This window comes from Pseudophryne corroboree, chromosome 7 (assembly GCF_028390025.1).
Source record: "Pseudophryne corroboree isolate aPseCor3 chromosome 7, aPseCor3.hap2, whole genome shotgun sequence".
Taxonomy (NCBI): domain Eukaryota; kingdom Metazoa; phylum Chordata; class Amphibia; order Anura; family Myobatrachidae; genus Pseudophryne; species Pseudophryne corroboree.
In genome coordinates, this window is record NC_086450.1 from 35,833,617 (window position 1) to 35,856,336 (window position 22,720).

A 22,720-nucleotide genomic window follows, 5' to 3' on the forward strand; every position below is an offset into this window, starting at 1 on the left:
AACCAATCAGCTGCTCTGTATCATTTTATAGTATGCAAATTATAGATGTTACTTCAGTGCTGATTGGTTGCCATGGGCAACTTCTCCACTGGCTCACTTCTACGCTCTTATCACTGCTTAGTAAATGTCCCCCTTTATCTCTGTTCACTTTATCTCTCTTCAAGGCTTAGTAAATAGACTCCTGAATCGATTTTGCATTTAAGACACGTAAACAAAAAATCTGCACAATAACCCGTCAACTATAATAATATGGAATAATATTTTTCAGTCCATTCATCCCTACACATTCCTGGTGGGCCATACTGGTTCAGTACATTGGCACTTATCATAATCACTTCCCGTTTGAGAATTTTTACTATGGGCTCTTATTTTTATTCTATGTTATTTCTATGCCCTCTTACATTATCACTCTTTGTATTCACTTTCCATTATAACTTTACTTAATATTTAATCAGGTAGTATTCTCTCTATCCACAGCACTCTTTCTTTCCTTTCTCTCACTTTATCTAAATAACCCTCCCTTATCTTTCATCCCTACTTTCCTTTTTTCCCTTCGTCTCTCTTCCTCTTTTTTTATTATTTTATCCATTTTTTCCATTTTTTCAATTTTTTTCACTTTTTTTCATTTTTTTCATTCTACTCCTGTGTAATTCACTAATGATATAATTTCACCAGCACACATTTATTATATGACTGTTATATATTCCATTAATTTTATCTCACAATTTTCCTCATTTCACCATGCTGTTTATTTATATTCCATATCTAGGGTTATCATTTGTCATTCTAATTGATCACTATTCCATTATCATGGTGTCTCTTTAGTACAACAATTGTGGATATCCAATTGTGGATATCCTATTAACCTATATATAATTAATTAATTAATTATTTTACCACCCATTCTCCACCACTCTTTTTCCTTTATCCATTTATTCTTCTAATTTATCCTTCTAATTGATCATCACAATTTACATTTCTATTTCTCAAACATCTAATGTGTTATATACTAATATTTAAAAACCTCCCAATTTAGGATTGTTATAACTTACTTTTCAGTACAATTTCTTTCAGGGGAACGTAAACTACGGCTCACTTTTAGTTTATTATCAATCAACAATTAATTAAGCTCATTACTTCTTGCATATAAACTAACCAGGGATCAGATCCCAACATCACCCTGTGATCAAGCCATCATTGCGAAACGTACGTCAGGGTTGTCCGATCGCGTGATGCGCATCACGTGACCGGAGTTAGCTGTTCGATTCCAGAGGTTACCGGGACCCTGAACGCCGGGAGCATTCTCGCACTCTACAGCTCCGGAGCTCCTCTCCGGACAACTACACCAATACAGCCTGGGCGCCACGCCAGAACACCGCCAATCCCAGCACGGAGGTAACGCTGGTGCACTCTTCATGCACCACGAGCGCTATCCCGCTGAGAGCAGCAGCATGATTAGGCCATGATTAGCAGACAGCAGGATTTTTGGTATCGTATGTGAAATACCCATTACAACTAACCTTTATATATTTTGTTATCATCAGCGTTAGTGTGACTATTTTCCGCTTGGAGCCGTCACTCATATAATACGAGTCACACAGGTAGTAACGGTTGTTTATAGATTTAACTATTTATCACAGATACCTTAGTCTCTAATTTAGAGTGCTATATCTGCATATGTCTGCTTGAGCATGCTATCTGTTGTTCACGTTTAAATGCTGGCTGTATTTTTGCATAACCATTGGAGGAAGTTAAGAGTGATCATAGATTAGCTTCCTAGAGCGTTCTGTCATAGGAAATTATTTTGAGCACCAAATAATAGTCCCCAATACTATCAGTAAAATTTATCAGTGAATTCTTTTTTGTCACCTTAATTGTTACATGGAATTTGTTTCAAATGACATATGTATCAATATACAGAACTCAGAACTTGTAACTGTTTCAGCTTAAAACCACAGTGTGCGGTGTAATTGTCCTAAATGATACATGTATCATCATACTGAGCACAAAATCTGAAATTGTATCTGGACTATTTTCAGTTATACTGAGTGATATACTAAACTTTGCTCGTTACAGTCTGAACAGTTCTCTGGGCCCTAACTGGTATATGGGCTACACAGTGTTTGATTCATTCATGCTTAGAGCCCTTGTAATGTGGACTTAGGTGCAATTAATCCTTTGAAATAGGAACTGTTATATTTGAATAACAGTTACAATTCCTGGTGGTAGTTTTGTGGTCATAGTATCTGTGACAACAAATCACCTCACTGTGTTATTTCTTAAGCAGGTAATTCATTATTATTTCCTGCACTCTTACCTGTGTTTATAAATACACACATGAGAAAATTTGGTTTGTGATCACTGCACGGAACATTTTGGAAGCAGTTACTGCTTAAATTCTACTCGGGCGAAAGGTCTAAGCGCAGCTATTTGCGGTCATACCCCACTGGAGATGCCCAATCTCATCTGATCTTGGAAGCCAAGAAGTGGAGGGCCGGGCCAGTACTCGGATGGGAGACCACCTTGGAACACCCAGGTACTGCAATTTATCGCTACTCACTGGATCCACTCGCATAGTAAATTGCAAGCAGTGCACAAATTTAGTGTACCGAAAATTGGATATATGACCTATGATTCAATCCTCTGCAATAACTTTTCTTTAAAGTCAATTATGCAGATTAAATGATGGTCATAAATAAGTTTTTTCTGTAACACAGAGATACTACTTTATTTATCATACCTCATAATTATTTATTATAATACCAGGAACCCGGCTACCCAGATATCATAGCCAAGGCTATATATAATGTTTAATATACTTTTTATAAATTCGCACTTATTGGTATAATTAGAACTCTCTATTATTAAACTTAATCAATAAAATTTATGATCTTAACAGATATCTATACTAGATTTCTTTATGTCTGAAATTGAGTGCTCCCCAACAGGAGTCGACTGTTTTTCTGCTTCTTTTGTATTAATTTGATACCAATTTTTGACTCTGGGGAGCACCACTGAGGGTTAACATATATACACACCATATAGGCAAAGAAAAGCCCTAAGGTGTTTGGTTACCTCACTATGAAGTTAATTAATTAATAGTACTCAGTTTTTTCAGACAATTACTATTTTTTGCTTATAATATTTGTTTTCAATCTGTGCCGTTCCCTCCATAAACACTTTATCTCTCTTCAAGGCTTAGTAAATAGACTCCTGAATCGATTTCGCATTTAAGACACGTAAACTGGGAGAATCTGACGCAATCAGGCTACTAGCTGAATGGGCGCCTTAGCCTGTGATTGGACGCTCTTTAGTTAACATACAAGGAAAAGCTTCAGAACATAACTCTACAATGAAAGTGTTTTTGAAATGTATAATGTACAATCAAACCAAATTATTTTGCTCCCAAAACAAATGTTTTTTGTCCAGGGATTGTCAAATTCTAGAGTCCAGGTATACACAACGCCTAAGCGACTTATTCAGAGTGGAATTATTGGTGCTGGAAATCTAAATCAGAAACCCGAACCCGACGGTAAAAATTGTCCACGTGTCCCCTGGCCGCACCTATATTTTGAAACAATTGTTATAGATCTAAGTGGGAGCGCAACTTCTCATTGTAAATGTTACATGTTGCTGTCCACCTCGCTTAAGAGTTCTCCTTTTTTTTTTTACTACGTTATATTTTTAATCTTCTCTCTTCCTCCAGGACCACGGAAACAAAATGTGAATTAGATGTAGAAGACACTGAACGATGATTAATTCGGCATGGGATAAGTCATGAGAGAGGGAAGTGAATGAATTTAAAGTGTGTGCAATCCTCTTAAAGCTTTTTTTTTTTTATTTCAATTTGCATTATAGATGAAGCTTTACAGCAGAGGACTACAGCAGATTACAAAGACCGTACAATCCATGTCAGATATTTTTTTATATTGTATGTAAATGTGCTGTATGAGGTATGACACTTCATCAGGGAGGTATGTTTAACTGTGCACCGTGCTGAAAGTGGTACTGAAACCACTCGTACTGTAGCGGAAAGAATGCGGAACCTAGTGGGCGGTTGCTAGGAGTCTGTGGGGGCTTTGCATGTATTGCACAGTCAATGTAAAGAGGTAAATAATTTCTCCAAACATGGCGGCAAATTGCGGGTATATTAATAGTCAATGTGCTCTTACATGGGGGCAGATGTATTAAGCCTGGAGACGGCATAAGGAAGTGATAAACCAGTGGTAAGTGCAAGGTGATAAACGCACCGGCCAATCTGCTCCTAACTGTTAATTTACATGTTGGAGCTGATTGGCTGGTACGTTTATCGCCTTGCACTTATCACTGGTGTATCACTTCCTTATGCCTTCTCCAGCTTAATACATCTGCCCCAATGTCTCTGAAGCAAAAAAAAAAAAAAAAGTGGCATATTTTGCGGCATATCAAGTAGATTTCTAGCCATTTCACCAGTAATTTATCTGCTACTAGTACAACCCTATTGCTTTTGTAAAGAGCAGATTTTGCACAAGCTGCAGCCAAGCACCAGATCTGCAAATTCATGCTGTGGGAAGTGGCCTGTGGCTCGGGCACTTAGCACGCCATTTGTACGGTACTCATCTTAACACGCTATTTGTATTGTATGGCATGCGCCTGGCTCTGGGTCAAATGCAGTCTATATAAGTGAGCGGTGTTGGCACTGGGAACTGTCAGGGAAGAAACAGAGGGCTGCTTAGTACGCAATGCTTTCGGGCACATTGGTGGAGGAAAAAGTCTTTAAACAGAGGAAGAATGAGTCTATCTATAATTGAAAATATACACGTAGTCAATAGGATAAGGACATTCCGGTTATACTTAAGGTGGGTACAAACTAGGCGATGTAATGAGCGACGTCACCTAGTGTGTTCCCCTTCTCTGCCGGAGCAGTGCGTACACACTGAGCGATACGGCAACGATATCGCTCAGTGATGTCAGGCCGCGGTCAGGCCGTGCATTCAGCGTTTGGACTTCAGTCACAAATTGAGCTGCATGCACGACCGACAGAGAGTGTCGTTAATGACCCGCGAGTCAGCGCAACGCTCGGCAACATACACACTTGGCCAATATAGTAAACAACGTCACTCGGGAAGGGCAAAATGAGCGACGTCGTTTACTATTATCATCTAGTGTGTATGCACCTTTAAAGTGTATCGTATGCTTTGAGCGCACCTCTATGCAGCGGAGCCATTTAACTCCGCGTGCCCATATTAGAAGAAACACACGTCTCAGCATACGCAAGTGATCAGGAGAGTCAGATCAGACATGGCAACGGAATAGAGGGGCAGAGGGCATGAGGCAGAGTATTCGGAGATATAAGAGGTAAGAAGGGGTGGTATTTTTAAGGGCATTGGGCCTAATTCATGTTTATACGCAATGCAAATGCGGTTTTCTCGGCTACGGAGCTGCTAGTGTTAGCAAGTGAAGCTGCCGTCCGCGAATGACTGATTTGGGCTGAAACGTTGACACTAAGAGAAGGGAAAATGATGAGCCCTCTCCAGGCAGTCACAGGGGTTTTATCTGGGAGTCTGCGGCACACTGCAGGAAAGTCGGCAGATTAGACCTTTTGCCGACATACAGCCATTTGTGGTCGCAACCAATTTCTAGGAAAAATGCATCGGTCACTAGGATGTGTGCGCTGGCTGGCATGTATGAATAACTGTTTTACATGGAACACTGTAGAAAGGGGGGCATTGTCCAAGCAGATTCTGCCATTTTTCAAGAGACTAGAAAATAAAATCAAAAGTTCTCATAAGTTTCCCCCCACTGTAACAGCCTATAATGCTTGGTTCTGCTGCGGAATATAACACAGGGTGGGCCAGGCTTATTAATTAATTTCCTGCCACTGCCAGGGGGTTACTGTTACGAACGTTGCCCCCCCTATCACAAAAGACAACAAAGAAGAAGGGGTGAATGTAGCCCCCATGCATCCTGAGCAGTTCTCCCGTGCTGCCTGATACAAGTTTAATTGGCGTAAGGCAGGATCTGATGGAAAACATCCCCGTAAGCTGACAGTAATGCTTTCAGAAGTGCAGCTGCTCGCAGGGAGTGTGGGAATATGTTACAAAAATACATTTTCTCTCAGAGCATATAAATATTGTATAAGGACAGAACTGGCAGGAGGCAGTGCACTCTGACTACAGGCGGCTTTGTTAACCCTACCCGGCATCAGTGTACTGATGTAGTCAGAAGGGTGATCTATGTGCAGTCCACGGCCCTGATTCCGATGTCTACGCTAAAGCTTACGCAGCAGCGTTTTTATTTCAGGCTATGGACTCGCAGTAAAGTAACCGCCCAGAAATGAATAGGGAGGCCCACCGGAGACATCGCAAGATCCTCAGCTTCGGCACACCCATGCGCAGCAACGAAGACAGTCTAGTCCCAGAGTGAGTCTATTGTGACACAGACTGTCCGCGGGAACTGGGATGCTGGCACCATGTTTTGTGCATACGGGATCCCAGATGTAGACAGGAGCACGCCCTGAAACCGGTCATGGTTTTGCCGTCCCCCCCTCTTTAGCTCCCCCACAAGGTTGCTTCTTGTCAATCATTCCTGAATGACTCCTCACTGCTCCGCTAAGGAGCCTTGGCACACGCGCAGTGACTATAACTCTGAATCAGACCCTGTGTGTGCCGCCATGCAACACATTCCTTCTGCGGTGTCCACCTCGCCCAGGACAACGAGTCAGCCTACACCACACCCCACCTTGGTATGTGCCACCTTCTGCAGTCTGGCTGGAAACAGGTCTGGGGAAAGGAATTTTTTTCTTTTTTTGAACTTTTTCATACTTAACGATCCACGTGGCCTACGACTGGGAATAGTAACCTGTGCCGAGTGCAGCGGTAGCAGAGCGAAGTACCTTGCAAGGGGACACGGTGCACTAATTGGGGTTCCCAATCACTGTACGGAGAAAACGACACCAAAAACCCCCCATAAAAAACTCATGTCTACCTTTTGACCTGTCGACCTAGACTATATCAACCTACAGACCCTGTCGACCAAGCATCCCTGTTGACCTAGTTACTGTTGACCAATAGTGGCCGACCCTCCATACCACACCCTGGCCCTTCATGCATCTCACCTTTACTACAATACAGCCTGGCTTAGACTACACTCATTTACATCTTAATGAATCTCTACAGTGTGTGAGCAGGCGAGCAGGACCCTCCAACCTCTCTGTCTGTCTATTACCCAGTCTTGTTTTATTACTGTTTTGTCCCCAATTGTAAAGCGCAATGGAATATGTTGGTGCTATATAATGAGAGTGAGTGGAGATCAGTGCTGTGTTTAATAACGGTCACCGAGTGCTAGTATGTAATGTTTTGTTACAATGGGTTTAATGCGTCTAGCTGCGCACTTCCCATTGATGGTGTTCCTAGGTGCAGACAGGGTCCCACTGGAAGTTCAGACGGAGACCAGGGGCCGGATGTAACTACGTCCGAGCTGGCCGGAAGTGTGGGTTTGCTGGACAAACTCAGGAGGTTTTTTTTTGTTTTTTTAAGCGGCAACCATTTACAAGGTATGATTCTGCCTTGTAAATAACTGGCGCTTTAAAAAAATCTGGAAGCATTGTGAACCTTAGCTACATAGAAAGCACTGCGTCAGAAACCCATGGTGCACACTTATAGACATTGTACACGTCCCTAAGCCATCCTGTCCAATCAGGGACAATGTTCTAGCCACATACAACGTCCACCACGGCTGGCTCATTGAAATATCCTGACTTCCGCAGTGAAGTATAGTTTTTACAGATTGTGCTCATTGTAAAGAACAATATTGCACTGATCTTGCAGCAGCAACGGAATGTCGACACTCATTTTGCCAACGACTGGATCGGGTCATCGGCAAAATCAACATGTTGAAAATCCTTGAATCGCTGACTCCGTATCAAAAATGATTGGAATTTGTGAGACGCAGATTTTTCGCGGTATTTTGCAGATTTTCCCCAACAAAACGCTGATCATTGGATTCTGCCTGTCGTATCGGCGTGGTGGAACCCGGGAATTACTGGACGCCAGTAACCGCAAAAGATACATTTAGGGCAGTAACTGGGGACCGTGCCGACGTATCCTTAGGTTGCCGATCCTTATAGAATGATCTCAATTGACGCTGTCAAAGTCAGAAAAATATCACGATGCACACTGCCATATTTGCACCTCATACAGGTCCACGCTGCGCATGCGTGCGCTCTCCCGTGCGTGCGCACACTCGCTGTTGCGGGCACCCGCAGGCGCACGGTATGTGCATTTACGGTAGAGTTTATGTGTTCGTAGCGTGCGACTCTTTCGTTACATATTTTCACCATATAATGTATTTTGTAGATTATGGTCCCTTTGATAGAATCTGAAAGTTTGGTTAATGTAGTATGTTCATGGACAGAGAAATCCCTCTTTGTTTGATACGAAGGGTCAGACAGGAGTAATACAGTGGTGTTTAGTACCCATCGGAAGAGTATTTAATTAGCAATATTCCGGTGTTGGTTTGAAGCGAATTAATCGCTCGTGCGAATAGTTATGGACATAAGAAGTTTATGTCCATTTACTATTATTTGCACTTACTTATCCATGCGGCGGGAAACCTAGTTTCCCACCCACCTGAGCAGTTGGAAATTGTCACAGCCCACCTGTATGAATCAACCTATGACCTTTTGTTATAATGCGAGGAGGAATTCCTGTGTCCAATGAACAATGAGATTGTAGGGACCATTGAATTGTATTGTGTGTGGGGCATAAATAGACAAGCCGATCACATCCAGCTCTCACTCTTCAACGGTTCTCATTGCTGATAATCGGGAGCTGGATGTCCAGAGGCGCATGCGATCGTTCCCCTTTGTGCGTAAGTTTTCTCCGCAATCATATTGTCTTTCTTGTTATTATGGGCCATATCTCTCTCTCTCTCTCTTCTCCTCTTTCTCTCATTTTCCCTTAAACGTAATTGTATTGTATTTACTGTATAGTTATCTGGTTAGTTAGTCTATGTTATATTGTAGTGTATGACTTGTATTGTATTATTCCTTTTCTCAAGTATAACAATCATATAAGGCGTTAGACCCTAAGCCCGGTAGTTGTGTATTTATTATAGTGTTAAGTATTCACAGAGCGTCGGTGACGCTCAAACAGCTTTTAAGTTAATAAGGTTACACTGTGTTGCATCTACACACTATCTCTACACTAAGGTTTTACTGCATATTACATTGTTTATGGTTTAGATATAAAGGTTTAACATAGTGAGCGTCTGCGCCGCTCGTGATCTCCTCGTGGTCTCGAGCGTCCGCTACGCTGGTAGCGTAGCATTACGGTAGTCGCTCACCTATAAGTGTGCCCGATACCAACAGCGTATTCTCGCGAGCGTTTGTGTCGCTCGAGCGGCCCGCTCCCGATACAGCGTCCGCTACGCTATAGCGAACCATTACGTTAGTCAGCAGCCAATAGCGTGCCTGCCTGTGATCTCTTGGCCGTGAGCGTACGTGACGCTTGAGCGTCTCGACCACGGCTAAGCGATTGTTACGCAACGTGCGTACCCTTACGGTACTCCATACGTCAATAGCGTACAGTGTTCTTAGGCCTCTTAAAGGGTTTTAAATAAGATAAATATTTAGCTTTATCAATTGGCGGCTCGTCCTGTCCTTCACATATCTCTGCTAGGTAATTTCATCAGACATTATCCAGCAGCAAAGGGCGGGAGGTCATATTCCTCGTAGTGCTGTTTGGATAAGCGTCTGCTTAGCTTAGTAAAGGGTGCTGAAGGAATCCGGAACCGGAGGTAAGAACAAAACGCTAGTGTCTTTTAAAACTGTTTATTTCTGTCTTGCGTACGCACGCACGCACGCACATATCTGCATTTCTTTTTCATTCGTGTATTTTCATATCACTCTCCTGTTTGCCATTTTATAATTGATAAAACGTGCTAAGAGAGATTTGTCGCTATTTCATAGTTAAAGTGTAAATGTAATGCATTAAGGGATAAAGTGTAAAGCGCACATGTAACTCTACCTAAAAATACAAGGAGAGATTGGCGTGGTGTTCAGTAGAGGATCGAGGATCATCTACATTGATAAACGTGTTAGTTGTGTTACGGTGGACATTGGTTTTGTGTACACGTGTCTCTAACAAAGGGCTGAGACTCGCGTACGCAAAGGCCGACGCACGCAGCGTAAATTACGCAACGGAGCGTCTGGGTACGCCCACGTAACTCAAGTCACACGATAGTGTTGATTTTTTTTTAACAGGCGATAAATAGCGCAACAGGCGATAAATAGCGCAACAGGCGATAAATAGCGCAAATCTATTTTTTATATCCGAAATTTAAATTAACAGATCCTTCTCCAAATTTACAACACATCTGGTTTAAAGAAAATTTCTGCGCAGAAATAGAAATAGAAACAAAAGTGTACATGTGGTGAGTGAGTGTTTGCAATTATACAATTTTGAGGTTGAACCACAAGAAAAGTATCGAGTTCTCGTGGAGGTACATACATGTAAGTGACGTGCATGGTGGCTAGGGAGGCATCCCTGGTTAAACATAAAATTTGAACATTAGAGTGTAGCAGACCAGGAGGTCATACTGTAACAGACCAGGAGGTCAGACCAGGAGGTCGCATAACAGACCAGGAGGTCCAGGTACAGCAGACAAGGAAGTCCGCTATAGAGACAAGTAGCACAACACCAAGAAGGGTTGGTGCGGAACCCATATAGGCCATTAAGCTCTGGCTGAAGGAATTCGCAGCCGTAATTTTCGATTCCACTGGTCGCTCCGCACATAAGATTAGTTGCTTATGTGCTGAACGATTGTACCGCACGTAATTGTGTGCATTAGTAAACCTGACCGGTACCATTTTGCGTACGAAGGTCATAAACGCTATTTGTACATTTTAACGTGATTTGTGAATTTTTTTTATTTTAAGGGAAGTTCGCTGGTCACTCAGGAACTATCCAACAACCGATACTTGCTGGGGAACGCGCCCCAGTAAATAAAGGTTCACAGGGGCCCTAGGTTGGGTACAACAGCTCTGGATACAGTGATTGTGTTACTGGCCAACGTGGGCGAGAAGTGAGTGGAGTACTCGGTAAACTTCACCGCCAGCCTGCCCCGGACATCTTGGTTTTTGTAAGGGTTCGCTGAAGAAAAGCAACACCTGCAAGTTATGGGGGCCAGTTGTTCAGGTAGGGGGCGATCAACCTCGGTTCGGGTTGATTTAGTAAACCGACCAATCGGGTCGGCAAGGTATGTAATGTGTGAAAAAATAAGAATTTACTTACCGATAATTCTATTTCTCGTAGTCCGTAGTGGATGCTGGGGACTCCGTAAGGACCATGGGGAATAGCGGCTCCGCAGGAGACTGGGCACATCTAAAAAAAGCTTTAGGACTATCTGGTGTGCACTGGCTCCTCCCCCTATGACCCTCCTCCAAGCCTCAGTTAGGATACTGTGCCCGGACGAGCGTACACAATAAGGAAGGATTTTGAATCCCGGGTAAGACTCATACCAGCCACACCAATCACACTGTACAACTTGTGATCTGAACCCAGTTAACAGCATGATAACAGAGGAGCCTCTAGAAAAGATGGCTCACTACAGCAATAACCCGATTTTTTGGTAACAATAACTATGTACCAGTATTGCAGACAATCCGCACTTGGGATGGGCGCCCAGCATCCACTACGGACTACGAGAAATAGAATTATCGGTAAGTAAATTCTTATTTTCTCTAACGTCCTAAGTGGATGCTGGGGACTCCGTAAGGACCATGGGGATTATACCAAAGCTCCCAAACGGGCGGGAGAGTGCGGATGACTCTGCAGCACCAATTGAGAGAACTCCAGGTCCTCCTCAGCCAGGGTATCAAATTTGTAGAATTTTACAAACGTATTTGCTCCTGACCAAGTAGTTGCTCGGCAAAGTTGTAAAGCCGAGACCCCTCGGGCAGCCGCCCAAGATGAGCCCACCTTCCTTGTGGAGTGGGCATTTACAGATTTTTGGCTGTGGCAGGCCTGCCACAGAATGTGCAAGCTGAATTGTACTACAAATCCAACGAGCAATAGTCTGCTTAGAAGCAGGAGCACCCAGCTTGTTGGGTGCATACAGGATAAACAGCGAGTCAGATTTTCTGACTCCAGCCGTCCTGGAAACATATATTTTCAGGGCCCTGACAACGTCTAGCAACTTGGAGTCCTCCAAGTCCCTAGTAGCCACAGGCACCACAATAGGTTGGTTCAGGTGAAACGCTGAAACCACCTTAGGGAGAAACTGAGGACGAGTCCTCAATTCCGCCCTGTCCGAATGGAAAATCAGATGAGGGCTTTTACAGGATAAAGCCGCCAATTCTGACACGCGCCTGGCCCAGGCCAGGGCCAACAGCATGACCACTTTCCATGTGAGATATTTTAACTCCACAGATTTAAGTGGTTCAAACCAATGTGACTTTTGGAACCCAAAAAACTACATTGAGATCCCAAAGTGCCACTGGAGGCACAAAAGGAGGCTGTATATGCAGTACCCCTTTTACAAACGTCTGAACTTCAGGGACTGAAGCTAGTTCTTTTTGGAAGAAAATTGACAGGGCCGAAATTTGAACCTTAATGGACCCCAATTTCAGGCCCATAGACACTCCTGTTTGCAGGAAATGTAGGAATCGACCCAGTTGAATTTCCTCCGTCGGGCCTTACTGGCCTCGCACCACGCAACATATTTTCGCCAAATGCGGTGATAATGTTTTGCGGTTACATCCTTCCTGGCTTTGATCAGGATAGGGATGACTTCATCCGGAATGCCTTTTTTCCTTCAGGATCCGGCGTTCAACCGCCATGCCGTCAAACGCAGCCGCGGTAAGTCTTGGAACAGACAGGGTCCTTGTTGGAGCAGGTCCCTTCTTAGAGGTAGAGGCCACAGATCCTCCGTGAGCATCTCTTGAAGTTCCGGTTACCAAGTCCTTCTTGGCCAATCCGGAGCCACGAATATAGTGCTTACTCCTCTCCATCTTATCAATCTCAGTACCTTGGGTATGAGAGGCAGAGGAGGGAACACATACACTGACTGGTACACCCACGGTGTTACCAGAGCGTCTACAGCTATTGCCTGAGGGTCCCTTGACCTGGCGCAATACCTGTCGAGTTTTTCCCAACGGTTTATAATCATGTGGAAGACTTCTGGGTGAAGTCCCCACTCTCCCGGGTGGAGGTCGTGCTGAGGAAGTCTGCTTCCCAGTTGTCCACTCCCGGAATGAATACTGCTGACAGTGCTATCACATGATTTTCCGCCCAGCGAAGAATCCTTGCAGCTTCTGCCATTGCCTCCTGCTTCTTGTGCCACCCTGTCTGTTTACGTGGGTGACTGCCGTGATGTTGTCCGACTGGATCAACACCGGCTGACCTTGAAGCAGAGGTCTTGCTAAGCTTAGAGCATTGTAAATGGCCCTTAGCTTCAGGATATTTATGTGAAGTGATGTCTCCAGGCTTGACCATAAGCCCTGGATATTCCTTCCCTGTGTGACTGCTCCCCAGCCTCGCAGGCTGGCATCCGTGGTCACCAGGACCCAGTCCTGAATGCCGAATCTGCGGCCCTCTAGAAGATGAGCACTCTGCAACCACCACAGGAGGGACACCCTTGTCCTTGGTGACAGGGTTATCCGCTGATGCATCTGAAGATGCGACCCGGACCATTTGTCCAGCAGGTCCCACTGGAAAGTTCTTGCGTGGAATCTGCCGAATGGGATTGCTTCGTAGGAAGCCACCATTTTACCCAGAACCCTTGTGCATTGATGCACTGAGACTTGGCTCGGTTTTAGGAGGTTCCTGACTAGCTCGGATAACTCCCTGTCTTTCCCCTCCGGGAGAAACACCTTTTTCTGGACTGTGTCCAGGATCATCCCTAGGAACCGAAGACAAGTCGTCGGAACCAGCTGCGATGTTGGAATATTGAGAATCCAATCGTGCTGCCGCAACACTACCTGAGATAGTGCTACACCGACCTCCAACTGTTCCCTGGATCTTACCCTTATCAGGGAATCGTCCAATTAAGGGATAACTAAAATTCCCTTCCTTCGAAGGAATATCATCATTTCGGCCATTACCTTGGTAAAGACCCGGGGTGCCGTGGACCATCCATACGGCAGCGTCTGAACTGATAGTGACAGTTCTGTACCATAAACCTGAGGTACCCTTGGTGAGAAGGGTAAATTTTGACATGAAGGTAAGCATCCTTGATGTCCCGAGACATCATGTAGTCCCCTTCTTCCAGGTTCGCAATCACTGCTCTGAGTGACTCAATCTTGAATTTGAACCTCTGTATGTAAGTGTTCAAAGATTTTAGATTTAGAATCGGTCTCACCGAGCCGTCCGGCTTCGGTACCACAACAGTGTGGAATAATACCCCGTTCCCTGTTGCAGGAGGGGTACCTTGATTATCACCTGCTGGGAATACAGCTTGTGAATGGCTTCCAAAACTGTCTCCCTGTCAGAAGGAGACATCGGTAAAGCCGACTTTAGGAAAACGGCGAGGGGGAGACGTCTCGAATTCTAATTTGTACCCCTGAGATATCACCTGAAGGATCCAGGGGTCTACTTGCGAGTGAGCCCACTGCGCGCTGAAATTCATTGAGACGGGCCCCCCACCGTGCCTGATTCTGCTTGTAAAGCCCCAGCGTCATACTGAGGGCTTGGCAGAGGCGGGAGAGGGTTTCTGTTCCTGGGAACTGGCTGATTTCTGCAGCCTTTTTCCTCTCCCTCTGTCACGGGGCAGAAATGAGGAACCTTTTGCCCGCTTGTCCACGAAAAGACTGCGCCTGATAATACGGCGTCTTCTCATGTTGAGAGGCGACCTGGGGTACAAACGTGGATTTCCCAGCTGTTGCCGTGGCCACCAGGTCTGAAAGACCGACCCCAAATAACTCCTCCCCTTATTAAAGCAATACTTCCAAATGCCGTTTGGAATACGCATCACCTGACCACTGACGTGTCCATAACCCTCTACTGGTAGAAATGGACAACGCACTTAGACTTGATGCCAGTCGGCAAATATTCCGCTGTGCATCACGCATATATAGAAATGCATCTTTTAAATGCTCTATAGGCAAAAATATACTGTCCCTATCTAGGGTATCAATATTTTCAGTCAGGGAATCCGACCACGCCAACCCAGCACTGCACATCCAGGCTGAGGCGACTGCTGGTCGCAGTATAACACCAGTATGTGTGTAAATACATTTTAGGATACCCTCCTGCTTTCTATCAGCAGGATCCTTAAGGGCGGCCATCTCAGGAGAGGGTAGAGCCCTTACAAGCGTGTGAGCGCTTTATCCACCCTAGGGGGTGTTTCCCAACGCACCCTAACCTCTGGCGGGAAAGGATATAATGCCAATAACATTTTAGAAATTATCAGTTGTTATCGGGGGAAAACCACGCATCATCACACACCTCATTTAATTTCTCAGATTCAGGAAAACTACAGGTAGTTTTTCCTCACCGAACATAATACCCCTTTTTGGTGGTACTCGTATTATCAGAAATGTGTAAAACATTTTTCATTGCCTCAATCATGTAACGTGTGGCCCTACTGGAAGTCACATTTGTCTCTTCACCGTCGACACTGGAGTCAGTATCCGTGTCGGCGTCTATATCTGCCATCTGAGGTAACGGGCGCTTTAGAGCCCCATACGGCCTATGAGACGTCTGGACAGGCACAAGCTGAGTAGCCGGCTGTCTCATGTCAACCACTGTCTTTTATACAGAGCTGACACTGTCACGTAATTCCTTCCAACAGTTCATCCACTCAGGTGTCGACCCCCTAGGGGGTGACATCACTATTACAGGCAATCTGCTCCGTCTCCACATCATTTTTCTCCTCATACATGTCGACACAAACGTACCGACATACAGCACACACACAGGGAATGCTCTGATAGAGGACAGGACCCCACTAGCCCTTTGGGGAGACAGAGGGAGAGTTTGCCAGCACACACCAAAGCGCTATATATATATACAGGGATAACCTTATATAAGTGTTTTTCCCCTTATAGCTGCTGTATTGTTAATACTGCGCCTAATTAGTGCCCCCCTCTCTTTTTTAACCCTTTCTGTAGTGTAGTGACTGCAGGGGAGAGCCAGGGGAGCTTCCCTCCAACTGAGCTGTGAGGGAAAATGGCGCCAGTGTGCTGAGGAGATAGGCTCCGCCCCTTTTTCGCGGACTTTTCTCCTGCTTTTTTATGGATTCTGGCAGGGGTTAAAATTCATCCATATAGCCCTGGGGGCTATATGTGATGTATTTTCGCCAGCCAAGGTGTTTTTATTGCTGCTCAGGGCGCCCCCCCCCTAGCGCCCTGCACCCTCAGTGACCGAAGTGTGCAGTGTGCTGAGGAGCAATGGCGCACAGCTGCAGTGCTGTGCGCTACCTTGGTGAAGACAGGATGTCTTCTGCCGCCGATTTTCCGGACCTCTTCTGTCTTCTGGCTCTGTAAGGGGGCCGGCGGCGCGGCTCTGGGACCCATCCATGGCTGGGCCTGTGATCGTCCCTCTGGAGCTAATGTCCAGTAGCCTAAGAAGCCCAATCCACTCTGCACGCAGGTGAGTTCGCTTCTTCTCCCCTTAGTCCCTCGATGCAGTGAGCCTGTTGCCAGCAGGTCTCACTGAAAATAAAAAACCTAAACTAAAACTTTCACTAAGAAGCTCAGGAGAGCCCCTAGTGTGCACCCTTCTCGTTCGGGCACAGAGATCTAACTGAGGCTTGGAGGAGGGTCATAGGGGGAGGAGCCAGTGCACACCAGATAGTCCTAAAGCTTTCTTTAGATGTGCCCAGTCTCCTGCGGAGCCGCTATTCCCCATGGTCCTTACGGAGTCCCCAGCATCCACTTAGGACGTTAGAGAAATACGGTTCACACACAGAGGTTTTATGTGATGAATGGGAAAGAATGACTGTACATGACGGGGAGAAATTCCCAAGAATAGGTAGCTTTAGCCCAGAAGTGTTACTAAATCTAAGGAGAAGGATAGGTCTTATTAAACCAGCAAAGAGACGGATCAAACATTATGATTGTTTAAAATTATGGCAACAGGAAAGTGAAATGCAAAGAGAGCTAACTGACATATCGGACTCTCATCTTGGGAGGAGAGATGTGGCAATGGAGAGGATTATGGTTGCGGAGAAAGGCACAATGTTGAACAATAAAAACGCACTTAGCAACTGTAGTATAGATGATAAGAATAAGTGTAATAAACATAACAATGATAATTGTAATGCTGTTAAATGTACAACTATTAACCCGTGCAAGTTGCACCCCATGTCAAACTTCCCTAGGAATACGAGCAAGGAAGTGAACCCAACACGATGTCGGCACCTCTTCCAGCAGCCATCACACAAGACATCCAGGTGGACGCGACCAAATCGGTAAAGGCAATAATCAAATCCCCTAACGGAGGGTCAGGTGAGGTCGTGTCCACAGGTACGTACAATGTCTTATATCACGCACAAACAAATGTACCCCATATTGTAAGACCAAAACAAGGTGATGTAATTGAGTTTAGTCCTGTCAGGGTGATCACAGTCCCCAATGGGAAAACTGACGATCAGGGAACCATTCCCGTCCAGGACAGTGCAATGCGCTGTCCCTGGTCCCGGACCGAATTGAGATCAATTATGTCCGAATTTCCTGATCCAAGGAAAAATCTAGTCGCATGTCAAAGGTTCATTAAAGAACTAGGAAACTCAACAGAACCCACCAACAAAGATTGGCGGACAGTGCTGAGGGCATGTTTGCCCTCCGGTGTTGACCCTGCGAAATTTATTACTGATTGCCAATTAGACACAGAAGTACCTCAAACGGAGGAACACAATCAGGAATGTATTAAGCAGATAAACCAACAGTTGGAAGTATATTTCCCTGCCGTTGTCAAGTGGAATGAAATCTTCTCCATAAGACAAAACGAAAGGGAAAGTATTTCCAATTATTTCAATCGAGCACTGCAAGTAATGGCTAGGAACACTGGGATCACAGACATCAAAACATGCGCACAGCATAGAGAAATAGCGGTTAAGGTATTAATGAATGGTTTAAAGGAGGTATTGAGAACAAGGGTACAGACCACCAACCCAAACTGGAGAAATATCTCAGTGGCCGCATTAAGAGAGGCCGCTATTGATATTGATCGAAATATCACCAGATACAGAGAGTCACAAAGTGATAAATTAATGGCCGCAAGTATACAGGCCCTAACCACAAGACCACTCCAGCATAAGCCCCAAACCCCTGCGAGAAATTTAAATGTGGAAATCTGTTACAATTGCCAGAAGGAAGGTCATTTTGCAAGAGATTGTAGATCAGGAAGTAGACAAAAGTCACATCAGCCCCCTAGACAACGACATAATCATGGTATCCAAGGAATCAGGGAAGCACAGGGAAAACGGTTGATGGCGATGAGCATCCGAGCGTTTGAGGAGGCATCAAATCAACCAAGACCTCAGGTCATTGACACTTGGAGGAAACCCAGGGTTTGTTACCTTTGTAAAAGAGAAGGACATTATCCCAGCAACTGCAACAGCCCACATAAAGTCAGACCCCCTAGACATGAAAATGAGCAAAAGTTAGGACACACCAAGTTATAATCAGGGATCAGATAGGAAAATTTTGGCCCACACTCACGATATGTAGTCAGGAAAGGTGATCATTAGGACTGATGGTAAGCCTGAGGTTATAGTTAATAAATTGGGAGGTCATTCCCTGAAGACACAGGAATGACCGGGTGAAACGTTGTAAATGTATCTGTGGAATGTTTCTTTTTCTCTCCCCATCTCTGACAATTATTGGTAGGACTCAAACATTGCATGTCTGCTTGGTCTTTGCAGAAGTCTACCAAACCCCAGCATGACCTATCCGCATCAATGTATCCTGGCCAGATACAGAGGGAGGAGTATGGAGGTGCTGGGGGGAGGGACTGCGCAAGGAAACCATTGGACATGTAGATATGACAGCCTGATGATCTGACAATGTTTTAAAAATGTTTATGTTTGAAAAAAAAAAATTTCTGTTGTTTATTGATGTGTTATGTTATATATATATATATGTATATACATATGTGAACGGTTCTCTCTCTCGTTGTTTTTTTTTCCTCTCCCTCTTCTCACTCATGTTTTCATGTTTTAAAGATGGTATGTCACACCTCAGTTAGACAAATGGTAATGCAAGATTTTTTGCTCCTTACAGAAAGATCGCTGGTTGGGAAGGAATATTGCATCACCAGAATGTTCGTTTGGAAGACTGAGAGACAGCACCTTTGAGATGACAGCAGAACAAGAAGAACAACAAGACTAGAGAACTTAATTATCGTAGCAAGTTTCTCTCCCCCTCAAACTGTTTTTCTGTACCCCCATTACAAATTTCTTCTTTTCTCCTCCTGTAAGATGGACTTGCCCCAAGAGACTGTGATATGGATTTTCCTGTTGACCATGATGTTGACCAGAGCAGTCTGTTTCGGTGAGAGTACCAGTGAGGTCGAGAAAGGATCCAGAAAGGTTCCGATGACTGAGACAGAGGTGTAAATTTCCAATAGCAACACAACCACCAAGCAAAAGGTGAGTACCGGAAACGATCTAGCAGCCATGTTATTTGTAAACATTGTGAAGGATTGTTAGCTGAGAAAAGAACTGTATCTGTAGACACTGTGATAGTTGAGGATGGGTGCATCAAGAAATGTCAGTCCAGTTTTAATATCCACATGGACCGGCATCCATTGAGTGACTATCACTCCTTAGTGGGTAAAGAGTTAAATCAAACAGATTGTTGGGTATGCTCTCAAGTACCTCAAGGCCATAGTAAATCAGGTTTAGTACCATTCCCTTTAACGGTAGGGGAGGTACTTGAGCTAAGTGGTGGAAGGCCGGTGGACAGGAGGTTTAATATCTCCAGTCCTCCTAGTTTGAAGCTCCACCAATATCATGTGGATAGATCCCTAATATGTTTTAACATTTCCAATCCCCGAAAGCCGGGAAATTGGGAAGTGTCATGGAGTAACCAAACCATGACCTTTTCATATAGAGCAGATAGAATGCCGACAGATACAGAACTTATACGCCACATAGCCAGTAGAGGAAAATCTTTCCGAGATAGGTATACCCTAGGAAGTAGGATTACGAGAGTTGGAGAGGTATCACCAGGATACTGTGCACATATCGTACAAGCTGATACGTGTACTAGACAGATGGGAGAATTAGGGTTAGGAGATTTCACATGGAAGATGTGTAATATGGTTATGTCCTACTCCGTCCCATATGTTCTCCCCGATGATGCATATTTCATATGCGGGAGGAAGGCGTATAAGTGGCTTGCCCCAAACTCTGAAGGATTGTGTTATATTGGAAAAGTACTGCCTGAGGTAATGACTGTATCACATGCCAAAATGAAAGATATACACAGTGTTGCCCAAGCTCCTTATACTCACACCCACTACGAGCACGTAGTTAAACGGCACCTGATGGAGAGAACGGAGCATCCGGCCTCTGACATGATCCATGAATCCACCGGGATTCAGTTTCTAATCGCGTTAGACATCACTCGCACCGCCAGAGGAGTGTTGAATTATAAATACATATCTGCGCTTGCAAATTTGTTAGACAATATCACAGAAATGTATGATGACACTTTTAGGTATACTGGAAGAGAGCTTCAAGCTTATAAAACAGAACTGGTTCAGCATAGAATGGTTCTCAATTTTCTCTGACGTCCTAGTGGATGCTGGGAACTCCGTAAGGACCATGGGGAATAGCGGCTCCGCAGGAGACAGGGCACATCTAAAGAAAGCTTTAGGATCACCTGGTGTGCACTGGCTCCTCCCCCTATGACCCTCCTCCAAGCCTCAGTTAGATTTTCTGTGCCCGACGAGAAGGGTGCACACTAGGGGCTCTCCTGAGCTCTTTGTGAAAGTTTTAGTTTAGGTTTATTATTTTCAGTGAGTCCTGCTGGCAACAGGCTCACTGCATCGAGGGACTAAGGGGAGAAGAAGCGAACTCACCTGCGTGCAGAGTGGATTGGGTTTCTTAGGCTACTGGACATTAGCTCCAGAGGGACGATCACAGGTTCAGCCTGGATGGGTCACCGGAGCCGCGCCGCCGGCCCCCTTACAGAGCCAGAAGAGCGAAGAGGTCCGGAAAAATCGGCGGCAGAAGACTTTCCTGTCTTCAGATAAAGGTAGGCGCACAGCACCGCAGCTGTGCGCCATTGCTCTCAGCACACTTCACACTCCGGTCACTGAGGGTGCAGGGCGCTGGGGGGGCAGCGCCCTGAGACGCAATAAATCGATAGAAAACCTTTTATGGCTAAAATAAATGCATCACATATAACTCCTGGGCTATATGGATGCATTTAACCCCTGCCAAAACATACAAGAAAACGGATGATAAGGACGCCGAGAAAGGGGCGGAGCCTATCTCCTCAGCACACTGGCGCCATTTTCCCTCACAGCTCAGTTGGAGGGAAGCTCCCTGGCTCTCCCCTGCAGTCACTACACTACAGAAAGGGGTTAAAAAAGAGAGGGGGGCACAAATTAGGCGCAGTATAAACAATACAGCAGCTATAAAGGGAAAAACACTTATATAAGGTTATCCCTGTATATATATAGCGCTCTGGTGTGTGCTGGCAAACTCTCCCTCTGTCTCCCCAAAGGGCTAGTGGGGTCCTGTCCTCTATCAGAGCATTCCCTGTGTGTGTGCTGTGTGTCGGTACGTTTGTGTCGACATGTATGAGGAGAAAAATGATGAGGAGACGGAGTAGAGTGTCTGTAATAGTGTTGTCACCCCCTGGGGGGTCGACACCTGAGTGGATGTACTGTTGAAATTGCGTGACAGTGTCAGTTTTGTATAAAAGACAGTGGTTGACATGAGACAGCCGGCTACTCAGCTTGTGCATGTCCAGACGTCTCATACAGGGGCTCTAAAGCGCCCGTTACCTCAGATACAGACGCCGACATGGATACTGACTCCTGTGTCGACGGTGAAGAGACAACCGTGATTTCCAATAGGGCCACACATTGCATGATTGAGGCAATGGAAAAAGTTTACACTCTTCTGATAATATAAATACCACCAAAAAAAGGGGTATTATGTTTGGTGAGGAAAAAATAAGATTTTACTTACCGATAAATCTATTTCTCGGAGTCCGTAGTGGATGCTGGGGTTCCTGAAAGGACCATGGGGAATAGCGGCTCCGCAGGAGACAGGGCACAAAAAGTACAGCTTTTCCAGATCAGGTGGTGTGCACTGGCTCCTCCCCCTATGACCCTCCTCCAGACTCCAGTTAGGTACTGTGCCCGGACGAGCGTACACAATAAGGGAGGATTTTGAATCCCGGGTAAGACTCATACCAGCCACACCAATCACACCGTACAACCTGTGATCTAAACCCAGTTAACAGTATGATAACAGCGGAGCCTCTGAAAGATGGCTTCCTTCAACAATAACCCGAATTAGTTAACAATAACTATGTACAATTTATGCAGATAATCCGCACTTGGGATGGGCGCCCAGCATCCACTACGGACTCCGAGAAATAGATTTATCGGTAAGTAAAATCTTATTTTCTCTATCGTCCTAGTGGATGCTGGGGTTCCTGAAAGGACCATGGGGATTATACCAAAGCTCCCAAACGGGCGGGAGAGTGCGGATGACTCTGCAGCACCGAATGAGAGAACTCCAGGTCCTCCTTAGCCAGAGTATCAAATTTGTAAAA

General features: G+C 45.0%; 1 protein-coding gene and 1 pseudogene across 1 annotated transcript in view; one reads left to right on the forward strand and one right to left on the reverse strand.

The window, feature by feature from the left end:
- The window catches only part of C7H3orf70 (chromosome 7 C3orf70 homolog), a 141,636-nt gene that overhangs the window by 28,626 nt on the left and 90,290 nt on the right, over positions 1-22,720 (reverse strand). The gene's annotated exons all lie outside the window — the stretch shown is intronic.
- LOC134946994 (5S ribosomal RNA) lies at positions 2,429-2,548 on the forward strand (annotated as a pseudogene).